At 45.4% G+C, this 24,462-nt stretch overlaps 1 pseudogene; it reads left to right on the top strand.

Annotated features, from left to right (window-relative positions):
- Positions 1 to 24,462, top strand: part of LOC135542633 (mitogen-activated protein kinase kinase kinase kinase 4-like) — a 51,813-nt pseudogene that overhangs the window by 7,777 nt on the left and 19,574 nt on the right.

Below are 24,462 nucleotides of genomic sequence, written 5' to 3'. Positions count from 1 at the left end.
TAAATTAACAGGCACCGCATTGAATATATGCAACGCAGGACAAGCTAGTGAAACTAGTAATATCATCAACCATGTGTAGTTAACTAGTGATTTATGTTAAGTGATTGTTTTTTATAATTTAAGTTTAATGCTTGCTAGCAACTTACCTTGACTCCTTTTGACGATGCACTTGTGTAACAGGTGGTCAGCCTGCAACGCCTTCTCCTCGTGGATTGCAATGTAATCGGCGTCCAAAAAGGCCGATTACCGATTGTTATGTAAACTTGAAATTGACCCTAATTAATCGGTCAACCTCTGGTTTCAAACAATTATACTGCCTGAAGCTCACGTTGCGTGGTGGTAGGTGACGCATTGATAGCCTGCTTACCGTTGACTATAGCCTATGCACTCGCATGGCAAACGAGCTTCAATTACGAGTTGAGATTTAAAAAATTTGCTGCTATTTTTATTTCTCATAGTGGCGATCTTAACAACAACAAAAATGCCGCATGATTGCTCAACAAATTATTCTAAATGCAAATGCAATGACAGGGCTTCTAAAACCCCACCCCAGTTCAGTACCAGCTTTTTGAGGTTCTCTTACGCTGTCTGACGGGTTATGGGCTATTCCGCTTCTCAAACTAGGCTTTGTATGCTGTGCGCATGTGATAAATAAGATGCATGACGTATAATGAAAATGCACATGCACTAATTTAATTCCACTAAATTATGCAAATAAAACAATAGACTGATAAGCAAGACCAGTAAAATGTAGGTTCAACAGCACTTAACCATTAACAGCCCTAATTCTCACCTTGCACTGGAATGAAAGCTATTAGATACTGGTACTCACTAACATTTTTACATGAGGCCCCTTTTCAAAATGGGCAATGTTGTGCTGCTATAATGTTACATTAAACATTTCAAAATGGCTGATCCTTTAGTTGTGGATGCAATGGCTTAGGCTATTTCCCCCATCACATTGTTGTATACCGAATCTCACTGCCAGCGCCTCCCTCCTGGCTCTCAACATTTCTTAATGAATTGCTTATGATAAACCCTGGTACGAGTCCCAGTAAAAGCATTGAAATAAGAGGGAGGCTAAGGACATGCTTGGTGGTAACGGCTTGCTGCAGCACTTCAATCTCCCTGAACGTCGTTGACGTAGTGTTTGTGGGAACTCGGTCGTCTTCTCATTACCCACAAAGTGGCGGTGGTTCTTCCTCCCCAGCCAACCCCGTCTTCAGCATCCGGTGTCTTCATGGTGCTCCCCTCGCCACTGAACAATTGGCCGTTGTCTCATTAAGGAGAAAGTCATCAATATCCATGCTGGTCTCCGATGTGCACAGCTTTGTATGGTTGATCCAGACTGTATCTAGTGGTCCTATGTCTCAATACAGTTAGTTGTTGGATTTGCAGTGTTTTCATATTACCACCGTACATTTTATTAATCATTTTGCCTACTACTACACAGGCATTGACTTCCTAGTCCCACTTTGGTGGTAAGCTGAAAGCCTCTTCCTGCACTGACTGACTCCACAATGGGATTCTCAGATCAGTTTGATCTCTTCTTTGGCTCCAGACCAGCTGGCACTGAGAGATGGGATGGAGAGCCCTCCGGTGCGTCTGAGAAGAGAATGATAGCGATAAAAACAAAATCTGAAGAATTCATTAAGTTCTGCCTTTGCGTGGTATGTGGGGGAGGATTCCCTCTACTGGGCTGTACAGAATGGCCATATATAGACCTAGTTAGCCAGCCACTCTGTCTGTCAGGCCTGCAGGGCTGGTGGTGCCCTGGCACTCTGATCCCTGGGATGTGCCAACCTCTCTTAAACATCATGCCTCTTTCTCTTCCTTTTTACTCTGCAGCCCATATCAGGCCACTATGCAGGGAGAATATACCCGCAGTCCCGTGGTGCTGGCAGCTCCTGTGATCTCAGTCTTTTGCACTCCATTGCTTTCCTTCCCGCTCTCTCCCTTCTCTCATTGTACCTGTGTAAACCACTTTACTTCTCCTGCTTGCTCATAACCTTAAACCATCCCCCTACCAGTCTCTTTCCCCCACTCTTTCGCTCTCTCGCCCATGTCTGCTTTGCCAGGGGAAGGACTTGGCAGGTTTGTGTGGACACAGGGTGAGACGTCTGCTGCAGCTCTAAATAGCTTGGCCCAGTTCTGTGATTGTAAGGTGCACACTGAGGGTCACTGGTTCCAACACTGTTTGACACGGTGCCATGTCTCTGTGACGGAGGCCACATGTAAAACCCCCCACCCACAGGTACAGAGGAAAGGTCATAAGTCATGGGCAGCATCAAATCCTCTGTGGCAGTAATGCTGTATTGGACCCATACTGGGCTAGATTCCATATTGTATTTGGGCTATAGCCTTCATACTGGCTTTGCTTAAACATTTCATCTGTCCTAAAATGGCATCGGAGACTTGTTGGGATTTCAAATTCCTCACTTTAAGCTGTCTTTAATATTTAATATAAAGGATGAAGATAATTTAACACTGCTTCATTTTTCCACAAATGAAAGGCAATCTATGTGAGGATGCTTCCCAGGACTTAAACCCATGACATCATGACGTCACCATAGAGCAAGGTTTCCCAAACTCGGTCCTGGGTCCCACCCTGCTGCATATTTTGGTTTTTGCCTCAGCACTACACAGCTGATTCAGATACATTTGGGGATCCCTGCCATTTAAAGGATGTAGATGCGCTGAACAAAGGAGAACTGCCGGCAGTGAGGGATGATGCAACACAGACGCAAGCACACCGGTCTGCCTCCAAATCGTCTAGACATCCCCAGTCTCTGCCCCTCCCTGTCTTTTCCTTCTCCTCTTCCCCATCTCTCCTCTCTGTACCACTTGGCCATCTTTACCCAGGCTGCCATGTGGGTAGTGGAGGGGCCGGGCAGGGCGTAGGCCGGGCGTGGTGGTACTGTCTGTCCGTATGGAGGTGGGTATCCCCCAAGTAGTGCTGAGTGATTTAGTGCTTTTTGAGAGTTTTTGGTTTGATTATTTAAAAATAATCACTGTTTTCGGTATAATATTTTTGGGGTGGACATGAAATGTACTTTGCGTTATGTGGGTTGAATAATGTAACACAGAATAAAACAATTAATACAATTTCATGACATTTGTTTTATTTGACTATTTCATTCCAAGTCATCTCTATAGAGCTGCAGCCTATGCTGTCTGACAAAATCACTATTTTAGTAGTTCATCAAAGTAAATAATGGAAACTTATGACTGCTTAATACTAACTATATATGTCTTATATCATTTTTTAAATTATTTAATTTTCCCCCCAAGATGGCGCAGCAGTAAGACATATTTGTTTTTGTCCTGTGTAAATAGTATTTTCCTCCTTTTTTTGTATATATTTCAATATTTCTTTTTAGATTTCTTTTTTCCATTTTCGGATGAAATATACCTTCCTGCAACCCGCCTCACCCAATGTGGTACGGATCTGCTATTTTCTTTTTGACCTTTATAACTGGAACCTCCATCAGAAGCAACCCAGCTAATTAGCTATTTAGTCATTGTTATCCACTGCTAGTAGTCTTTACCTTTATCTCAGACACCAGCCACGATAGCCCGGATAATATCTATCAGTCTGCACAGCGCGATATCAGCCCTGAGCATATCGGACTGTGTAATTCTTTTCCCCACTACGTCACCAGATTCCTGCTGAAAGCTCTGGACCATTACACCGGATCTTCGCAGCTAGCTAGCTGCTCCCGAGTGGCTATTGTGGCTAATGCCCTTGTCCAGAAGCATGCACCAGTTAGCCTCGAGCAAGGCCCATCTCCTGGCCAGCAAACGAAGTAAACCAACTACAAAAACCTCTTGCTAATTTGGCCTGGACCCTTTGTCGTCACGGAGCCCCGCCGATCCATCACGACTGGTCTGCTGACGTAATTCAGCCGATATGTTCTCAACCGGCCTCTGCGTCGTGGATGTGGTGAAGAGCCATCTGCTATCCCCAGCCCGCTAGCTTCCTGAACACTGTGTCTCCCGCTCGCCTAGCATAGTAATCGACTACCGAACGGCTCCCTGTTTCATCTATTGCTGCTTATTGGACCCTATGATCACTCGGCTACACAGCTGATGCGTGTTGGACTGTTCATTAACACTGCACTTCATTTTGTTTATCTGTCGGCCCCAGCCTCGAACTCAGGCCCTGTGTGTCGCTAACTGACCCTCTCTGCCCATTCATCGCCATTTACCCGTTGTTGTCATCTTAGCTGTTTACCCGTTGTTGTCTTAGCTCTCCAATCAACACCTGTGATTGCTTTATGCCTCTCTCTGTCAATATGCCTTGTATACTGTTGTTTAGGGCAGCTCTCATTGTTTAATTTTACTGTGGAGCCCCCAGTTCTGCTCAAAATGCCTCAAATAGCCCCCTTGTCCCACCCCAACACATGCCGAGACCACGCCTATCTTAACTGGCGCCTCCAGAGATGCAACATCTCTCATTGTCACTCAATGCCTAGGTTTACGCACACTGTACTCTCACCCTACAATACCCTTGTCTGTACACTATGCCCTGAATCTGTCCTACCACGCCCAGAAATCTGCTGCTTTTATTCTCTGTTCCCAAACCACTAGACTTCCAGTTCTTATAGCCTTTAGTCGTACCCTCATCCTACTCCTCTTCTGTTCCTCTGGTGATGTAGAGGTTAACCCAGGCCCTGTGTCTCCCAAGGCACTGTTATTTGCTGACTTCTGTAACCGTAAAAGCCTTGGGTTCATGCATGTTAAGTTTACTTTATTCACTACTTTCGCACTATCCGCCGACCCTGATGTCCTAGACGTGTCTGAATCCTGGTTTAGGAAAGCAATCAAAAATCCAGAAATTTCCATCACCAATTGCAACATTTTCCGTCAAGACAACTGCCAGAGAGGGCAGAATTGTAATCTACTGTAGAGAGAGCCTGCAGAGTTCTGTCATACTATACAGGTCTATTCCCAAACAATTGGAGCTTCTACTTTTTAAAGATCCATCTCTTCAGAAATAAGTCCCTCACTGCCACTTTGGCCACTTTTCCTTCCAGTTCTCTGCTGCCAGTGACTGGAACGAATTGCAAAAATCACTGAAGTTGGAGACTTATATCTCCCTCATTAGCTTTAAGTACCAGCTGTCAGAGCAGCTTACCGATCGCTGCAGCTGTACACAGCCCATCTGTAAATGGCCCATCCAACTACCTACCTCATCCCCATATAAAAAAATATACGTTTTCTGCTCTTTTGCACACCAGTATTTCTACTTGCACATCCTCATCTGGATATGTCACTCCAGTGTAAATTGCTAAATTGTAATTACTTCGCCACTATTGGCCTATTTATTGCCTTCATTTGCACACACTGTATACAGATTTTTCTTTTGTGTTATTGACTGTCCGTTTGTTTATCCCATGTCTAACTCTGTTGTTTTTGTCTCACTGCTTTGCTTTATCCTGGCCAGGTCGCAGTTGTAAATGAGAACTTGTTCTCAACTGGCCTACCCGGTTAAATAAAGGCTAAATAAATAAATGTATTTTCAGGTAGAGATTCTCCTCTCCATCTCCGTGCCCACAAAGCCCGGACTAGTAGGAGTGCAATGGAGTATGGTCATTGTAGCTAATTACCACATTTTCTTCCCTAAACTACAGTACCAGTCAAAGTTTCGACACGCCTACTCATTTTAAGAGTTTTTCTATATTTTTGCTATTTTCTACATTTATAGAATAATAGTGAAGACATCAAAAGTATGAAATAACACATATGGAATCTTGTAACCAAAATAGTGTAAAACAAATCAAAATATATTTGAGATTATTCAAAGTAGCCACTCTTTGCCTTGATGACAGCTTTGCGTGCCCTTGGCATTCTCTCAACCAATTTCATGAGGTAGTCATGAACAGTCTTGAAGGATTTCCCACATGCTGAACACTTGTTGGCTGCTTTTGCTTCACTCTGCTGTCCAACCAATCCCAAACCATCTCAATTGGGTTGAAGTCGGGTGATTGTGGAGGCCAGGACATCTGATGCAGCACTCCATCACTCTCCTTGGTCAAATAGCCCTTATACAGCCTGGAGATGTGTGTTGGGTCATCCTGTTGAAAAACAAATGGTAGTCTCACTAAGCACAAACCAGATGGAATGGCGTGGCTAATGGCTGCAGAATGCTGTGGAAGCCATGCTGGTTAAGTGTGCCTTGAATTCTTAATTAATCACAGACATTGTCACCAGCAAAGTACCATCACACCACCTCCTCCATGCTTCACGGTTGGAACCACAGATGAGGAGATCATCCGTTCACCTACTCTGCGTCTCACGAAGACACGGCAGTTGGAACAAACAATCTCAAATTTGGACTGATCAAACCAAGGGACATATTTTCAACGGTCTAATGTCCATTACTCATGTTTCTTGGCCCAAGCAAGTCTCTTCTTATTGGTGTCCTTTTAGTAGTGGTTTCTTTGCAGTAATTTGACAATGAAGGCCTGATTCACGCAGTCTCCTCTGAACAATTGATGTTGAGATGTGACTGTTACTTGAACTCTGTGAAGCATTTATTTGGGCTTCAATTTCTGAGGCTGGTGAGTATATTGAACTTTCCTCAGAGCCAGTATGTGTAGGTAATTCCGTCTAATGCTGCTTTAAAAAAATGTATTGTGTAAGTGTTGCTCTATGCTTTCTGGAGGACCGAGTTTTGAAATCAGTGGAATTAGAGTATGGTAACTAAGACAATGGCGACAACACCGGTCTCTGGATTATACAGTTGAAGTCGGAAGTTTACATACACTTTAGCCAAATACATTTAAATTCAGTTTTTCACAATTCCTGACATTTAATCCTAGTAAAAATTCCCTGTCTTAGGTCAGTTAGGATCACCACTTTATTTTAAGAATATTTAATATCAGAATAATAGTAGTGATTTTATTTCCGCTTTGATTTATTTCATCACATCCCCAGTGGGTCAGAAGTTCACATACAGTCAATTAGTATTTGGTAGCATTGCCTTTAAATTGTTTAACTTGGGTCAAACGTTTTGGGTAGCCTTCCACAAGCTTCCCACAATAAGTTGGGTGAATTTTGGCCCATTCCTCCTGACAGAGCTGGTGTTACTGAGTCAGGTTTGTAGGCCTGCTTGCTCGCACACACTTTTTCAGCTCTGCCCACAAATGTTCTATAGGATGGAGGTCAGAGCTTTGTGATGGCCACTCCAATACATTGACTTTGTTGTCCTTAAACCATTTTTCCACAACTTTGGAAGTATGCTTGGGGTCATTGTCCATTTGAAAGACCCATTTGCGACCAAGCTTTAACTTCCTGACTGATGTCTTGAGATGTTGCTTCAATATATCCACATAATTTTCCTTCCTCTTGATGCCATCTATTTTGGGAAGTTCACAAGTCCCTCCTGCAGCAAAGCACCCCCACAACATGATGCCGCCACACCTGTGCTTCACGGTTGGGATGTTGTTCTTTGGCTTGCAAGCCTCCCCCTTTTTCCTCCAAACTTAACAATGGTCATTATGGACAAACAGTTCTATTTTGGTTTCATCAGACCAGAGGACATTTCTCCAAAAAGTACGATCTTTGTCCCCTTGTGCAGTTGCAAACCGTAGTCTGGCTTTTTTTATGGCGGTTTTGGAGCAGTGGCTTCTTCCTTGCTGAGCGGCCTTTCAGGTTATGTCGATATAGGACTTGTTTTACTGTGGATATAAATACTTTTGTACCTGTTTTCTCTAGCATCTTCACAAGGTCCTTTGCTGTTGTTCTGGGATTGATTTGCACTTTTCACAGCAAAGTACATTCATCTCTAGGAAACAGAACACGTCTCCTTCCTGAGCGGTATGACGGCTGCGTGGTCCCATGGTGTTTGTACTTGCATACTATTGTTTGTACAGATGAACATGGTACCGTCAGGCGTTTGTAAATTGCTCCCAAGGATGAACCAGACTTGTGAAGGTCTACAATTTTTTTTCTGAGGTCTTGGCTGATTTCTTTTGATTTTTCCCACGTTGTCAAGCAAAGAGGCATTGAGTTTGAAGGTAGTCCTTGAAATACATCCACAGGTCCACCTCCAATTGACTCAAATGATGTCAATTAGCCGATCAGAAGCTTCTGAAGCCATGACACCATTTTCTGGAATTTTCCAAGCTGTTTAAAGGCAGTCAACTTAGTGTATGTGCAGTTGTGATCCAGAGTATTTTAAGTGAAATTATCTGTCTATAAACAATTGTTGGAACAATTACTTGTCATGCAGATGTCCTAACTGACTTGCCAAACCTATAGTTTGTTAACAAGAAATGTGTGGAGTGGTTGAATGAGTGTTAATGACTGCAACCTCAGTGTAGGTTGGAGTCAACCTCAACTGTCTTCATACTAAGGCAACCATGGCATCCTTGACAGGGAGAGGCGTCCATCCATGATTTTTCTAGCGAGCTACATTTTCAGACATGACACTTTTTTCTAATTTTAACAGATTCGTTCTCATTTTAAGTTAGTGTATTGTTTTTTTTTGTGTGAATTTTTACCCCTTTATTGTTTTAGTAGCTACTATCCTGTCTCATCGCTACAACTCCCGTACGGGCTTGGGAGAGACGAAGGTTGAAAGTCATGCGTCCTCCGATACACAACCCAACCAGCCGCACTGCTTCTTAACACAGCGCACATCCAACCCGGAAGCCAGCCGCACCAATGTGCCGGAGGAAACACCGTGTACCTGGCAACCTTGGTTAGCGCGCACTGCGCCCGTCCCGCCACAGGAGTCGATGGTGCGCGATGAGACAAGGACATCCCTACCGACCAAGCCCTCCCTAACCCGGTCGACGCTAGGGCAATTGTGCGTCGCCCCACGGACCTCCCGGTCGCGGCCGGTTACGACAGAGCCTGGGCACGAACCCAGAGTCTCTAATGGCACAGCTGGCGCTGCAGTACAGCGCCCTTAACCACTGCGCCACCCCGGGAGGCCTAAGTTAGTGTATTGTTAGCGAGCTAGCTAATGTTACAAGTATGATCTTATTATTTGTATCTGAGCCATTTGCTTTGCTAGTTATAGCATAATGTTAGCAAGCCAATTTATATTATGGTTGATTAGCTATCTGTAGGGTAGTACAGTCATGAGTTGGGTTTATGGTACATTGTTTAGCGAGCTAGCTACATGCCTCAACAAGACTCCACTATACAATTAACCATTTCAATAGAATGTCACTGCAACAACCGTTAATGGAACTAACGGGTAAATTCCCTCTGGCTATTTACTCCGATTTCAGAGCACTCTCGTCTGAGTAAATTTCACAATTATTCTGTGCTCTTGCACAAACGCCTAACACTCGTTTTTATTTGGCTAGTGTCAGTAAATGTTGGCAAAACATTTTTAAATTGTTGCCAGCTGCACAGTTGCAGTCACATATGTTCTGGATAACATAAAAACAGCCTAACTCTGTTAGGGCGAGTAAAATGGTCAGTGAATGGTTCTCACGTTAGCCAGATTGCTTGATTGTTAGGACAGAACGCTTCGATCAACACTTGAAGAGATGCGTGGGGCTAAAGCTTGAGGGTGTGAAAGGTGCTGAATAGGTGTAGACGATGAGCTCTCCAGTAGGTACCAAAACATTCAAAGACCTTTTTTCAAAAGTGAAGTTACAAGGTTCAGCTTTCAAAGCAGAATTACTTTCCCATTGTTCCTCAAATGCAGTGTATGTTGTAGTCTGTGTATATATGTATGTATATATGTGTATATGTATGTATATGCATGTATATGTGTATATATATGCATGTATATGTGTATATATGTGTATGTATATGTGTATGTATATGTGTATGTATATGTGTGTGTGTGTATGCATGTATGCGTATATTATATATTTATATTTACATTGGATAAAAGCAATTTCACATTTTGCAACACAAGACCGAATCAAGGCGGTCATTCACATATGGACTTGATCTTTTACCAAATAGGGCTATCTTCTGTATACCACCCCGACCTTGTCACAACACAACTGATTGGCTCAAATGACAAACTTTTAACAAGGCACACTTGTTTATGTAAATGCATTCTAGGTGACTACCTCATGAAGCTGGTTGAGAGAATACCAAGTGTGCAAAGCTGTCATCAAGGCAAAGGGTGGCTACTTTGAAGAATCTAAAATAGAAAATTGTATTTTGATTTGTTTCACACTATTTTTGGTTACTACATGATTCCATATGTGTTATTTCATAGTTTTGACGTCTTCTATTATTCTACAGTGTAGAACATAGTACAAATAAAGAAACCCTTGAATGAGTAGTTGTTTGACTGGTACTGTATGTAGAATATTTCCCCCTCACTATATCACGCCGTTCAGGCTTGATCTGATGCATCTCTAGAGAAACTGTGCATTGAGCTCAGAATTTCTTTTAAATGGAACTGAAATAATTGAACCGACGTCGGTCAATTAATTGTTTAAAAAGCAAAAAAGAATTGTCATTTTGGCTAACAGCACTACCTCTCAGGACAAATTGTGTAACGCTGGTCCCATAAGGGAGGACCTAGCACACTAAAGGCTGCCTGGCCAACCCAGGAGGAGGAGTTAGAGGGAGTATCAGAGTGAAGCCGCAGTGATGATGCTTGCCTGGGGTCCATATTGGCTCCTTGTTAATCTACTACGCCCTTTGGTATTCCCAGATCCTCCCAGTCTGCTAATAGTTGTCGGTCAGATCTGTTTAACCCCAAAGTGGTATGGGCGAGGGACCAAAATGGAACCAGTATGAAGAAAAGTGAAAGAACCTCTTGAACATAATTTCTCCTATAAACAGATCTATATTTAGGTAACACCTATAGGTGTGGGTAGCTTTGGAAACATCTCTGTGAGGTGCTCCATGCAGCCCAGTTGTGCTCCAGTACACAGACCTGTTAATGTGCCCTATGCATCAGGACGCTGACAGTCCTGCTCACAGTTATGTTACTAGCTGTGGGTTAACTGCTATTTATAGCCTAGCCTTCTACAGTTGGTGGAGGCACAATTGTAGGTTAGTATGCTGGGAATGGGAGTGGAGGGCCAGAGGCAGTAGGCATGTCTCAGTGTGTTAACCCCATGATGTTTGCACAGATTATATTCTAGCTCCTATTACCCTCTCGGGTACAAAAATGTATGTACCAATCACAGATCGCCACTTTAATCTCTGATCTAGCAAGGTCGTATAGGTATTTGGTACTACGCTGGAAACCTTGCCTTCAATTCCGTTTGAGCACACAGACCAGTGATGGACAGCTATTGAAGCCAATCCCTCTGGGATCAGCTGGTCTGATGTTGAATGTGTCACCCACTCTGTGGCAGGGCCAAGGTCTTACCCTGTGTCACAGAGGCTGTGTCAGACTTGACAATTCATGCAGCTTTAGTGTTCTGATCAATTTCCAATGAGTAATGCATCTACACCTACATTTGAAATATGTCTACCATATCCGGATTCCCCTTTCCTGCGCTGTATTCAAATGTCAGAATGCGTTCTATAAACGGTGGTTGAGGCAAAATATGATAACCCAACTGATGGCAGAAGCTAACTACTGTAGATAACTAGCCAGATAACCTCTGTATCAAGCAAGCAACACTAAAGTGATTGTAAATGGATTAGCATAACTCTAGCCAAGCCCAAAATGTTTTTTAAGATAGTTGGCTAGCTTTTATGAGGGAACCTAGTCCTCACATGCTAGGAATGTATTTCCTCCACCGTTACAATGAAAAGGTGCCTCAGTCCCAAACTCAAGATTTCGTGAGTGCTGATGACGTCGCCCACTGTATGCACGTTTCGTACCCTGAATGTGTCTAGACTGAGGTGGACACAATCAGACCACAACGCGACTTTTGTGCGTCTAGACCCATCTTTTCAATGTGATCTTTGTGTTCTGATAGCAGAAGTCGCATGTAAGTGGAGACATGACCTGATGTACCTGGTAGTCACCATCAGGCCACAGTGTAGGGACAGACTGTGTGTGTTCCCTACTCACACACACTCCCTCCCTGCACTGGCCCTCACTCTAATGGCTGTCAGCGGACCCACACAGCCCCTGGGCTGTCCACACCACTGCCTGAACACAACTCTGCTTTGTGTGTGCGTGAGGAGCGACCCGTTGAGCTACCTCATTATCATACAGGGGCGAGGCGAGACACAAAAGCCCCTTGCGAACGAGGCAGCGTTCCCATCCTGGGCTGCAGCCCAGTCTGAGCTTCAACAGACTTTCCCTTTGGTGTCAGGTTTCTCACTTAGCACCTCGTCAGTTCTACCCGCAAACAAGCAGGTGAAATGCACCACACTTTGGGTCTATTGAACCCAACTCCGTTTTTATGGTTGATACTCTATTAGGAATTTAGTCACCTCTTCCGTTGAGACCATTTAGTGCTGACGGACAACAACTAGTTTTGTGTTGAGTAGTGTTTCTTCAGAGGCCGGTACTGTAGCAGCTGCACTGTGATCAATAGCAGCTGCATTATTGACTGGTCTCTACTCTCACAGCCAGCTCAGCTTTGGCTGGCTTCTCCACTGGCTGAAAGTGGCTCGCTCAACTCCTTCAGTCTCTTGCTGACTCTGTCACGTGTTGCTCTATATCTGATCAGAGAATGCACTGACATCTACATACTTTACCATGGAGTAAACTACAACCTCTTCCCCCATCTCTTCACCTCTGTCTGTTCTTTCTGTTCCACCCCAATCCTCAGTGTGTTATGGTGGTTGTAGGAAGTCGGGTCAGCAGTGGGTCAGTTGGCTGGTATGTGTAGTAGATACAGTACAGACAGGGTCTGTTAGTGAGGTAGGGTCAGCAGTGGGTCAGTTGGCTGGTATGTGTAGCAGATACTAACAGACAGACCCTGTCTGTACTGTGAGGTAGGGTCAGCAGTGGGTCAGTTGGCAAGTATGTGTAGCAGATACAGTACAGACAGGGTCTGTTAGTGAGGTAGGGTCAGCAGTGGGTCAGTTGGCTGGTATGTGTAGCAGATACAGTACAGACAGGGTCTGTTAGTGAGGTAGGGTCAGCAGTGGGTCAGTTGGCTGGTATGTGTAGCAGATACAGTACAGACAGGGTCTGTTAGTGAGGTAGGGTCAGCAGTGGGTCAGTTGGCTGGTATGTGTAGCAGATACAGTACAGACAGGGTCTGTTAGTGAGGTAGGGTCAGCAGTGGGTCAGTTGGCTGGTATGTGTAGCAGATACAGTACAGACAGGGTCTGTTAGTGAGGTAGGGTCAGCAGTGGGTCAGTTGGCTGGTATGTGTAGCAGATACAGCATAGTACAGACTCTGGGCCGTCTTGTGCTGCTGCTCACTAGACCATCTCTCTCACCACTGCTCATCTGGTTTGTGTTGAGAAGAGGGGCATCAATATTTGTTCCTGATCTGTGTGTTTATGCTTTCTCTTTTGTGTGTGTTTGTGAGAGACACAGACACATTGCCTGCCTAGCCTATACATTGCCTGCCCTAAGGTGGATTAGCTTGTCACCCAACGCCTGTACCCCCACCCCCTCTCGCTGCTCAAATGTCATCTTCATCTGACCCCTCCCCCCCCGGGGCGATCAGCCCCCCATTACCAGACAGCTCACCCCCTTTACACCGCCTTTGATGTGCTGGGCCAACCTTTAGGTAGGCTATATGCTTTAGCAGTGTGCAGCATAATTACATGGGTGGACGGCAGTAACAACATGGATGGATGACCATCCGTTAGAACAAGCCGGTTTGTTGTGAGCTATCTTATTACCATGTATGATGATGTAATGTGATTTCACCATTCTGTCATTCATCTGGGCAGCTCCTCCTCTTGTGGGCGTTATGTTGCCAGCGAATGGTTGAGAAGGATGACTGGGGAAAGAGTGCGATTTGCTTCTGGTTTTACTGGATGAATGTTGAAGAACAGCGGAGAGGGTTTCAGTGATGTTTAGAGAGACTGTGTTGAATGGCCTACTAGCTATTAGTGTGATCTGTCTTCCTCTGGTTGTAGTCTGGAGTGGGGAGGTTGTCTGTGCGCCTACTGCGCTCTAGTCTGAGAGTTGGAGAGAGGCCAGCACATCTGGCGGTGGTTAGGGGCTTTATGGAGTGTCTGGAGCTGCCTGCTCAGTGATAACCCCTTGCTTCAGGTAACCTCTCCAGGGCCACAGTATCAGACCAGGGGACTCGGGGCCCCTCAGTCAGTTAGCTCCTGCCCTGGCTGCTGTTTCCGACAGGGCCCATGTAGCTCAGCTCCAGCAGGTTGGGATTGGAGGATGGGACTTGAGGTGAGGTGATAGTGGAGAGGGGTTTTGGACTGATATTGGAGAGGGGACTGGCTGGAGCAATGGGGGGCCCCTCCTAAAGCTTTGTCTCACACTGATTGGTTGAGAGATCATCCTCCACTTCCTGTCTTTAGCCTACATTCTTTCCTGCTTTATTTTGTAGTCCACCCCTCCCCTTGACCTGAATCTGAGACATGAGAAATCAGTGAGCACAAAAATACATTCAGTAGTGAATTGGCCTTCATATCCAACAATGTTACAGTGATTCCTCTTCATTTACTGGATGAAACCGTCATTTCTTCCAAAGATTGTCACCCAAGCGTCATGCTTGGGACTGCGTTCTCTGGGCTCACAGAGGAGTGGGGGGCCGCAGGGGGTGAAAACTGAACCTCTCCAATGCACCTGTAACCTTTCACCTCGACCAAAGGCTTGTGTGTCTCGACGGGGACTCGAGTTATAAGTAATGTCACTGATGTTTTTATGGACAGTGGCCCCGGGATCAAAGTTGAGAGGATTATAAATCCAGGGATTAACGACATGAAGGCTTTTGTCTCAGCCATAGCTGGAGAGAATAAGCTGCTTGGCTTTTGTCATTAACCCTGCATATTTTCAATTGATTGTGGAATGTTCATTCAAAATAGTCTAGATGGAGATGGTCCAGAGACGTGTGTGTGTGTGCATTTATACGCATCTTGTTCAGATACACAGCTGCTTCTATCATCAAAAACAATACTGCTTTAGCCGTTATCATACACACTGCAGCCCCACAGCAGTGGAAATCCCCATTTTGGTTTCTATCCGGCTAATTATTAGCAGCTTTTATCGGTTTTGAGGGGTTTGAGATTGAGGGAGGGTAAGAGACTATTTCTGTTTATGTAAGGAGTGACTGGTGCAGAGAGAGAGAGAGAGAGGAGGACTGTGGGAATGTTTGTTCAGCACAGAGATCGTAGCCCCAGTCCATGTATGTCTGTTTGGATGCTAGTGATTGTTCTGTATCTATGCTAGGCTTAACCAGCCACATGACGGTACACAGTGGACTGAATCGAAGTGATGGTTGTCTATGGAAAGAACTCTGACGGTTGGTTACCTGTAGATTATAAGCCACTATGTACATAGCTAAGATGGGGTTTACTGTAAGAAGAAGGCATGTTTTGCAAGTTCAAGTGGCGCGTACACACACACACACACACTTATTAACCTTAACCCAGCTGATCAGTGTATTACTGTTACCCTCGGTTGACCTCGTGATGACTGATCTGCCATCTTCTCCTTTTCTCTTTGTTTCTACAGGGGAGACATGTCAAAACTGGACAGCTGGCAGCCATCAAAGTCATGGACGTCACAGAGGTAAAGAAGTTCAAACTGACTGGAACACCCCGTGTGTGTGTTGTTCAAGGAGGATGTTACATGGCCAGGTGGTGAAACGATGTAGTCTGAAGCTGAGCTGCGATGACCTTTCACATTTCAAACTGCCCACTATGCCTGTTTATTTGTCATCCAGGTCTTTCAGATCATCTGACCATTGTCTTATTTGGGCCTCAGATTAAAGGATCAATGGCCTAATGTCAGGTGGCTTTGCAGGGTTATTACAGTGAGATTGACGCAAAGGGCCTTACCCATGGTTGTTGAAAGTGTCTTAGCCTAATCAACAATAGAATTAATATACATTTTTATTTCTGTGAGAAAAAATACCTTTAATTGGGAGAAGTACAATCTCTTGATATATTTTAGCCTTCGATACACACTATATATACACTATGTATACAAAGTATGTGGACACAGTGGATTCGGCTATTAGTGTATGAAATCGAGCACGCAGCCATGCAATCTCCATAGACAAAAACTGGCAGTAGATTGGCCATACTGAAGACCTCTGACTTTCAACGTGGCACCAACAAGTCAGTTTATCAATTTTCTGCCCTGCTAGAGCTGCCCCGGTCAACTGTAAGTGCTGTTATTGTGAAGTAGTAGCGTCTAGGAGCAACAACGGCTCAGCCGCGAAGCAGTAGAGCACACAAGCTCACAGATCGGGAGTGCTGAAGCGCATAAAAGTCATATGTCCTCGGTTACTACTGAGTTCCAAACTGTCTCTGGAAGCAACGTCAGCACAAGAAGTGTTCGTCAGGAGCTTCGTGAAATGTGTTTCCATGGCCGAGCAGCCGCACACAAGCCTAAGATCACCATGCGCAATGCCAATCGTCGGCTGGAGTGGTCTAAAGCTCGCCGCCTTTGGACTCTGGAGCAGTGGAAACGCTTTCTCTGGAGTGATGAATCCCACTTCACCGACTTGCATTCCGACGTACGAATCCGCCAAACCCAGATGCAAGGAGAATGCTACCTGCCCCAATGCATAGTGCTAACTGTAAAGTTTGGTGGAGGAGGAATAATGGTCTGGGCCTGCTTTTCATGGTTTGGTTAGGTCCTTTAATTCCCGTGAAGGGAAACCTTAACACTACAGAATACAATGACATTCCTGACGATTCTGTGCTTCCAACTTTGTTGCACCAGTTTGGGGGAGGCACTTTCCTGTTTCAGCATGACAATGCCACCGTGCACAAAGCGAGGTCCATACAGAAATGGTTTGTCGATCGGTGTGGAAGAACTTGACTGGCCTGCACAGAGCCTTGACCTCAACCCCATCAAACACCTTTGGGAGGAATTGGAATGCCGACTGCGAGCCAGGCCTAATCGCCCAACATCAGTGCCCCACCCTACTAATGCTCTCGTGGCTGAATGGAAGCAAGTCCCTGCAGTAATGTTCCAACATCTAGTGGAGGCTCTTATGGCAGAAAAGAGGGGACCAACTTCATATTAACACCCATGATTTTGGAATGAGGTGTTCGCCAAGCATGTAGTGTAGTGGTCTTGTGTAGTTAGCCAACTCCTCATTTAGAATATACTAGTCTACATGGAAATTCTTTGAGGTCCTGTCTACATTTCAGGAGGAACTTTGACTTCTCCGTAATCAGCCGCTTGTAAATCTCAGTATAATAAGCAGAGCTCGTTACAGCTAAAGCCAGCGGGATGTTTTATGGCTAAATTACGTCATTTTGAGGCAGGCAGGCAGGAGGGCAGCCCTTTGCTCTCTGTGGCATTCTGCTTTTATCTACTGAAATAGGACCTCCAAGTGAATATGGAACTAGCTGGACCACCCACACACACACCCTAATGACCCCTCCCCCAAGGAACTTGTGGTTAGTTTTATGATATAGCCGTTGCAGTATAGACCTACCATGTGGTCCATGGCGATTAACATAACATTTACTCTTAAACATTACCTAAGTCAAATTCTCAATTCCGTTTCATACCAATGTGGTCATTCTGGTTCTAGACCAGTTTCTCTGTTCTTATGCCCTGACTTGCCCCCTGCCTGCCACTCCCTGCTGACTGTCATGAGTAAGGCTCTGATGTGTTGCCTAACCGTTTCCTGCCATGGGTGTCATAGGGCATGTCTCACCTGGTTTCCACTAGTTATACCCCAGCCACAAAACCAAAAGGCCTATCTTTTAAAATTCATGAAAACAAAAATTATTTTTGGGGGGTCTTAATTTAAGGTTAGCTTTGTGGTTAAGGTTATACTTAAACATTAAGAAGAGAAATTGTAGAAATAGGTGGTTTCTTACTTTGTCTGTGGTAATTCGTGACGACCCACTCCACCCCCCGGTTACATGGTCATACACCTGGCCTCATATAGCCTCTCGTCTATGATAGGAGGGATAGATGTAGAGATTTCACCACTATAGGCTATGAATGACTCTGTTGCTCCACCCTGCCAGGTAGAAAAGCACCTGTTATCTCAACAGCAGCTCTCTGTTGTCCTGACAAACTGTTACTGTTGCTGAGAGAGGGAGAGGTGGGCATGGCAGCCCTGGGCGGTACTATTAGCCTGCTCCGCTCTCCCACTAGGGTACCTGCTGGGGCGGCAGGGAGCCTAGGGGTTAGAGCGTTGGACTAGTAACCGAAAGGTTGCAAAATCGAATCCCCGAGCTGACAAGGTAGTAATCTGTCCTTTTGCCCCCCTTTACCCACTGTTCCCAGGCCGTCATTGAAGATAAGAATTTGTTCTTAAGAGACTTGCCTAGTTAAATAAAGGTAGAATAAATATGCCTGGCCATGCTGTGTATTGTTTTACCCGTCGAACTACATGGTGCTGCGTTAACCGCTTGAATGATCATTTCTGTCTAAATAGAAAATGACATTACCAAAAGTGAATCCCCCCTCGTTTTTGTCCCAGTGATTGTCAGGAATGCTCAGCCAGCCGCTTGTTCACAAACAGCTGCAGGAAACATGGGAAAGAGGGAGGGCCAGAGGAGGAGCGAGTGCAGCAATAAGGCTGCCTGCACAGCCAACAGACAGCCTCTACTTGCTGGCACTGGAAGGGTCTGGTGGAAGAGAACTGTGCGTGTACCTACGTGCATCTTTAAACGCAGTAACTGCATGGCTCTTCACTAATGTCCCCATCGTTCAGACTCCTCCTTTCCACCAGGGCTTTCTGTAAGACGAGGGGTTTAACACTCGCTGTGTGTCAGTTACTGTCACTGTTAATCATTGTCGAGTTGTTGCAACGGAAGAGATTAAGCTAATGGTGGGGTGACCTTTTTTGTTGTCTTCCTCAAGGTTTTCATGTGAGGTGGGGGAGGGAGGATGTTTTTGTGTGGGTGTATGTGTCTTGGATGTGTAAAACCCCAGTGGTTTGAGGGGGTGTGTGGGGATATGTGTAATCCCATTAATACAATGTTCTGCTGAAGAGCCTGATTTTAAAATGCATATCTCTCCTGTAATTGGAAATAAATGTGGGCTCTAATTGAATTCCAGTTGTTTAGCTGACGGGATTTGATGTGTACATGGACAGTTGTGTAAGGGATGTGACAAATGAAATACATTTTTGCGTTTTAAATAAAATCTGTTTTCTGTAAAAACAATATGAAAATTAATAAAATTCCAAGTCAATTAACAATGCTGCCCTGCTACTGCCAGCAATGGTTTGGGTCTTCCTTTCCAGATGGTTAAGCATTGCACCTGTACTTCAATTCCACCTTGCAAAGTTTGTTTCCTTCTCATTTAACTTCTCAAAGTATTGCCATACAGGGCGTAGCTGCTGTTGCTTGCCTTTCTCTGCCATTTTTCCAACCGTTAACGACGATGGCGTAATGTTGGATAATCGACTCCAAAATAATTGATTCCTTGACACCTTGCATGTCGACTCCCATGTCAAGATTGACTCCGAAGATTTAGTATTTTTCAGAATTGAGACTGATTAGTTGCCGTAATTCTGAGAAGACGAACACTCGCATCTTTCATAGCGAGGGATGGAGAGAGGAGTGAGGCACATTCTAGGTATGTCGGACACCAGGCAGACAGTCAGAACTGTGCACGAGGCTTATCTATCGGCGATCAAAAGCAGTGTCTCACAATGGAATGCTGTACACACTGGCATCATTAGAGAAGAGAGAGAGCAGGCGAGCCAGGGAGAGGGCGGAGGGGGCAGGCAGAACCGTGCTCATATGTCTTGGTCATCTGTCTCTCGCAATGTCTCGTCTTCCTTGATTCGCAAATTCACCAAAGTAGCCTAAAGTTCGCCTCTTCCTCTCTGGTTTTAATTAAATTACACAACTTTCCCCAGGCCTTTATAGCCTATCGTCTAGTTATGCTACAACATGGAAAATAATATATAGCTGCACTGTGGTTTTTAAAATTTGTGGAAGGCAAATGTTTCTGTTTGGTATTTTTCTTAATGTTAAGGATCTCAATTTAGTTTAAACATTTTAATGTTTAAATGTTCACACTCCTAATACAGATAGTGTAATGGATTCTGTCTTCCATGGACCCCCCCCCACACACACACCCACACACACAATGAGATACACACATCATTAATACCCAAAACAAAGAAGGCGTCAGAGGAGTGTGTACTGCGTAGCCGAGATGTCACATTGTTTAGGGGCCGTCGATGAATGAGGGTTTAATCCCCCCCCCACACAAAGGCACTTATCAACCCCCGCCAGACTTGACCTTTGTGGAATGTGGGAAATGATTGACTATTATCCATCTGTAACCATCCACACACGATAGTGATTTTCCTAAGACGTCGTCCTCCCCCGGCCTTCTCTCTTTATCTAATGACTAATGGTGTCTGTGTGTCTGTAGGACGAGGAGGAGGAAATCAAACTGGAGATCAATATGCTCAAGAAGTACTCCCATCACAGGAACATTGCCACATACTACGGTGCTTTTATCAAGAAGAGTCCCCCGGGGCATGATGACCAACTGTGGGTGAGTATCTAGCCTGCGTGTTTCCCAATGGCTGAATAATCAGAACGGGTATATCTGCAGCAGCACGAATCAGACCATAAGTCTTCTACTGTTTTGACTCCCATATAGCCTTAGAAGTGCTTATGTAGGAGTCTGACTGAGTATTGTGTGTCCTATAGCTGGTGATGGAGTTCTGTGGGGCGGGATCCATCACAGACCTGGTGAAGAACACTAAAGGAAACCAGCTCAAGGAGGACTGGATCGCCTACATCTCCAGAGAAATCCTCCGGGTGAGCCTGTCCTCCGGCCCCCTCCATCCCCTCTTTCCTTCCATCTTCAGTCTCCTTGTTCATTGTGTAATAATATGTAAATAACTGGTCACCTTTATTTTACCCTCCGCTACTTCAAAGCTCTGGTCTTAGACATGTGGTCTCACCTCTCCACACCTCCCTCTCCCCCTCCTCTTCTTCAGGGACTGGCCCACCTGCACGCCCACCATGTCATCCACCGTGACATCAAGGGACAGAACGTCCTGCTCACAGAGAACGCAGAGGTCAAGCTTGGTGAGTGACAATACGTTTTGTACGTTACGGACAACAACCCTGATTAATCTGAACCCTATAGCTCCAAAATCACAGCCATTTTAGCCAGTCACCTAGTCTAGATGTTTACTACAATGCAGTTGTATATAACTAGTTTTAACTTCTGATTGGTTGTCTTGCAGTGGACTTTGGCGTGAGCGCCCAGTTGGACCGGACGGTGGGGAGGAGGAATACATTCATCGGGACTCCCTATTGGATGGCGCCCGAGGTCATCGCCTGTGACGAGAACCCTGAGGCCACCTACGACTACAGAGTAAGACTCGCCCTCTTCCACACAGTACTGTGACGTTTTAGCCTTGATTTGAACCTGCCACTTATGTCCTCTTTGACATCTGTAGCTACTGGTTACTTAAGCTACTGCTACATTGTGGGGTAGAATGCACAAGTCTGCTTGGTAGAGTATGTTGCTCTTCAGTGTCTGATGTAGTGAGTGTGTGTGTGTGTGTTGCTATGTCTGATGCCTCTCTCACTGTGCCTCTCCTCTTCCAGAGTGACTTGTGGTCAACTGGAATCACTGCCATCGAAATGGCCGAAGGAGCTCCTCGTAAGTACCTGCCCATCCCCAGATCACACACCTATCGTTTCTTGTAGATGGCAGCTCTATTGGTTCCTTCTGCCCTTGTTTTTGCTTTTCTCCCTGTCATGTTTTTACTGATTCCCTCTGGTGTGTGTGTGTGTGTTCACTTTTAGCGCTGTGCGATATGCATCCGATGCGAGCACTCTTCCTCATCCCAAGGAACCCTCCCCCGCGACTTAAGTCCAAGAAGTGGTAAGTTACCAATATTCTGTCAACTGGGTTTAGAGGTCTCCTCGCTCTCCTCCCTCCTCTCTGAACAGCTGTGGCACATGGGAGGAAAGCCTGTTGGCTCACTGCGCGACTCCTCAGCCCTCGTTCCGGGGGGAAACTCAACCCTCAGACTTTCCTCTGGCACCGGTGCATTTACGATTATGACCGCTTTCCTTCTGAGACTGGTTTTTCTCAGAATATTCATTGTATTTAAGTTATGAAGGGCTCACTGGATTTCTGTCTAAATGGATAAAACAGGTTCTTCCTATTTCAGACTTGTAGCTTCTCAGGCTCTTCTGACGTTTAGTTTGTCTGTCATTTGTTGTCTTGTCAGTGGGTTGTAGAAGATGGATTTATTTTACGTCAGACAACAAGCCCCCCCAAGCTACATGATTACTGGTGGTAATACAACTCACGATCTCAATAGCGGCCTCATCTGTCTTGACACCTCCCTCTTTCAGGTCTAAGAAGTTTTGCAGCTTCATCGAGGGCTCCCTGGTGAAGAACTACAACCAGCGCCCCCCCACCGAGCAGCTGCTCAAGCACCCCTTCATCAGGGACCAGCCCAACGAGAGGCAGGTCCGCATCCAGCTCAAAGACCACATCGACCGCACCAAGAAGAAGAGGGGGGAGAAAGGTGAGTCTGCTTCTCTACCTGTTAATCACAGAGTCTTAAAGTAACACTGTGAACATGATGACGGTGCCCTATTAGTGTAAGAGCTGTTTGAAAAGACCGCCAGAAATTTGTGCCTGTTTTGGTGGGATGGAGCTTTTGCCTACCTGGTGAAATCACCAAGTGGTGAATTAGTTAATAGGCCAATGAGAGAGTTCCAAACCTCTCTGCCAAGAACAGCACATTTTCCCCACTCAGACCACTCCCAGATACTTCTAGCAAATTTATTGCTTGAGAAATTTGTCTTTGATAAGAAGCTATTTTTGTCTTTGTTTTCAATTAAAATGGTCAAAATCACAGTAAGGTACTTAATTGTTACTCATAAATAATTTGATATTGAGATAAAAACCTCTGCATTGTGCCTTTTGTGTGTTTTTACACTGAATAGCCCATGTTTCTACATCTTGTCACACTATCCACATTGTTTTTCAGACGAGACTGAATATGAGTACAGCGGGAGTGAGGAGGAAGAGGAGGATGCTGGAGAGCAAGAGGGAGAGCCTAGGTAATGTCTTAGTGTTGCAAAATTAACTGTGTACATCAGTGTAATTCACAATATAGCGGGATATCTCTGCTCACCTGTCACCAGTGTAGCAAACACCTACCTGAAAACGCTAAACAACTCCACCCATCTGACACAGAAACTAACGATTCCCTTGAACTAACTCACTGTTCCCTTGAACTAACTCATGAACAAACTCACTGTTCCCTTGAACTAAATCACTATTCCCTCGTTTCCGCTCGTCCACCCTGCAGCTCCATAGTGAACATGCCAGGTGAGTCGACGCTGCGTAAGGACTTCATCCGGCTGCAGCAGGAGAACAAGGAGCGCTCGGAGGCGCTGCGCCGACAGCAGCTCCTGCAGGAGCAGCAGCTCCGTGAGCAGGAGGAGTACAAGCGCCAACTATTGGCCGAGAGGCAGAAACGCATTGAGCAACAGAAGGAGCAGAGGAGGCGGCTGGAGGAGGTAGAGTTAATAAACATTGATTCATGGATTTTAAAGTAAAACTTGTATGTAGAATTTAGGGTGCGAGTACAGTGCGAGGTGCTGCATGCTCTGAATAACTCGATTGGTTAGTTCTGCTGTCTGTGAAGAAATGGGCGGGATGTAGGTTGATCCTGCAGCCACGATTGGACAGAGCGAAACTGTGATCACCCCATAGAGGGTCGAACTTGGATAGCCCACAATGACGCAGCCCATGCTGTCACAGAAGACTGCCATTACAAGGATAAAAGGTGTCCTATATTTTTAGATCAATAGACAGCTGCTCCTCGCTTGATCAATTCACCAAAGCCTGTATTTGACTTCCCATCCTCTCTTGTTTTCCTCAAATCATTCAGATCACTGCTACTATGGTCAATCATTGCCATAGTAGCAGTGACATCTCATAATATCTTTGAACAGGGAATCCCAACTAGAATTTCAGCTCTCCCTGTGTGTCGTATCCCTGAGGTTCTCTCTCTGTTGCCCCCTCCTGGTGCCTCACAGCAACAGCGACGCGAGCGCGAGATGAGGAGGCAGCAGGAGCGTGAGCAGCGCCGCCGCGAGCAGGAGGAGAAGAGGCGCATGGAGGAGATGGAACGACGGCGGAAAGAGGACGATGAGCGCCGGAGGGCGGAGGAGGAGAAGAGGAGGAGCGACCGTGAGCAGGTAGGTCTTTAAATGACAAGAAGCACTCAACTGCCCAGCATGTAGGCCAATTATTGTCACTTCCTGTATTTCATCCAATCATGGCGGCTGTTGTGTTTGATTGACAGGAGTACATTCGTCGGCAGCTGGAGGAGGAGCAGAGGCACCTGGAGATCCTGCAGCAGCAGCTGCTCCATGAACAGGCCATGCTCCTGGTAAGAAAACCGCATCCTACCACTCTTACACTCCAGGGGCGCGTTCAGGAGGGCGCAATGTTACAGAACGTTGAAAAATTGGTGACGTAGG

The sequence above is a fragment of the Oncorhynchus masou genome, chromosome 6 (genome assembly GCF_036934945.1).
Source record: "Oncorhynchus masou masou isolate Uvic2021 chromosome 6, UVic_Omas_1.1, whole genome shotgun sequence".
Taxonomy (NCBI): Eukaryota; Metazoa; Chordata; class Actinopteri; order Salmoniformes; family Salmonidae; genus Oncorhynchus; species Oncorhynchus masou.
The sequence above is the reverse complement of the archived record's forward strand: the minus strand, read 5'-3'. Positions and strand labels throughout refer to the sequence as shown.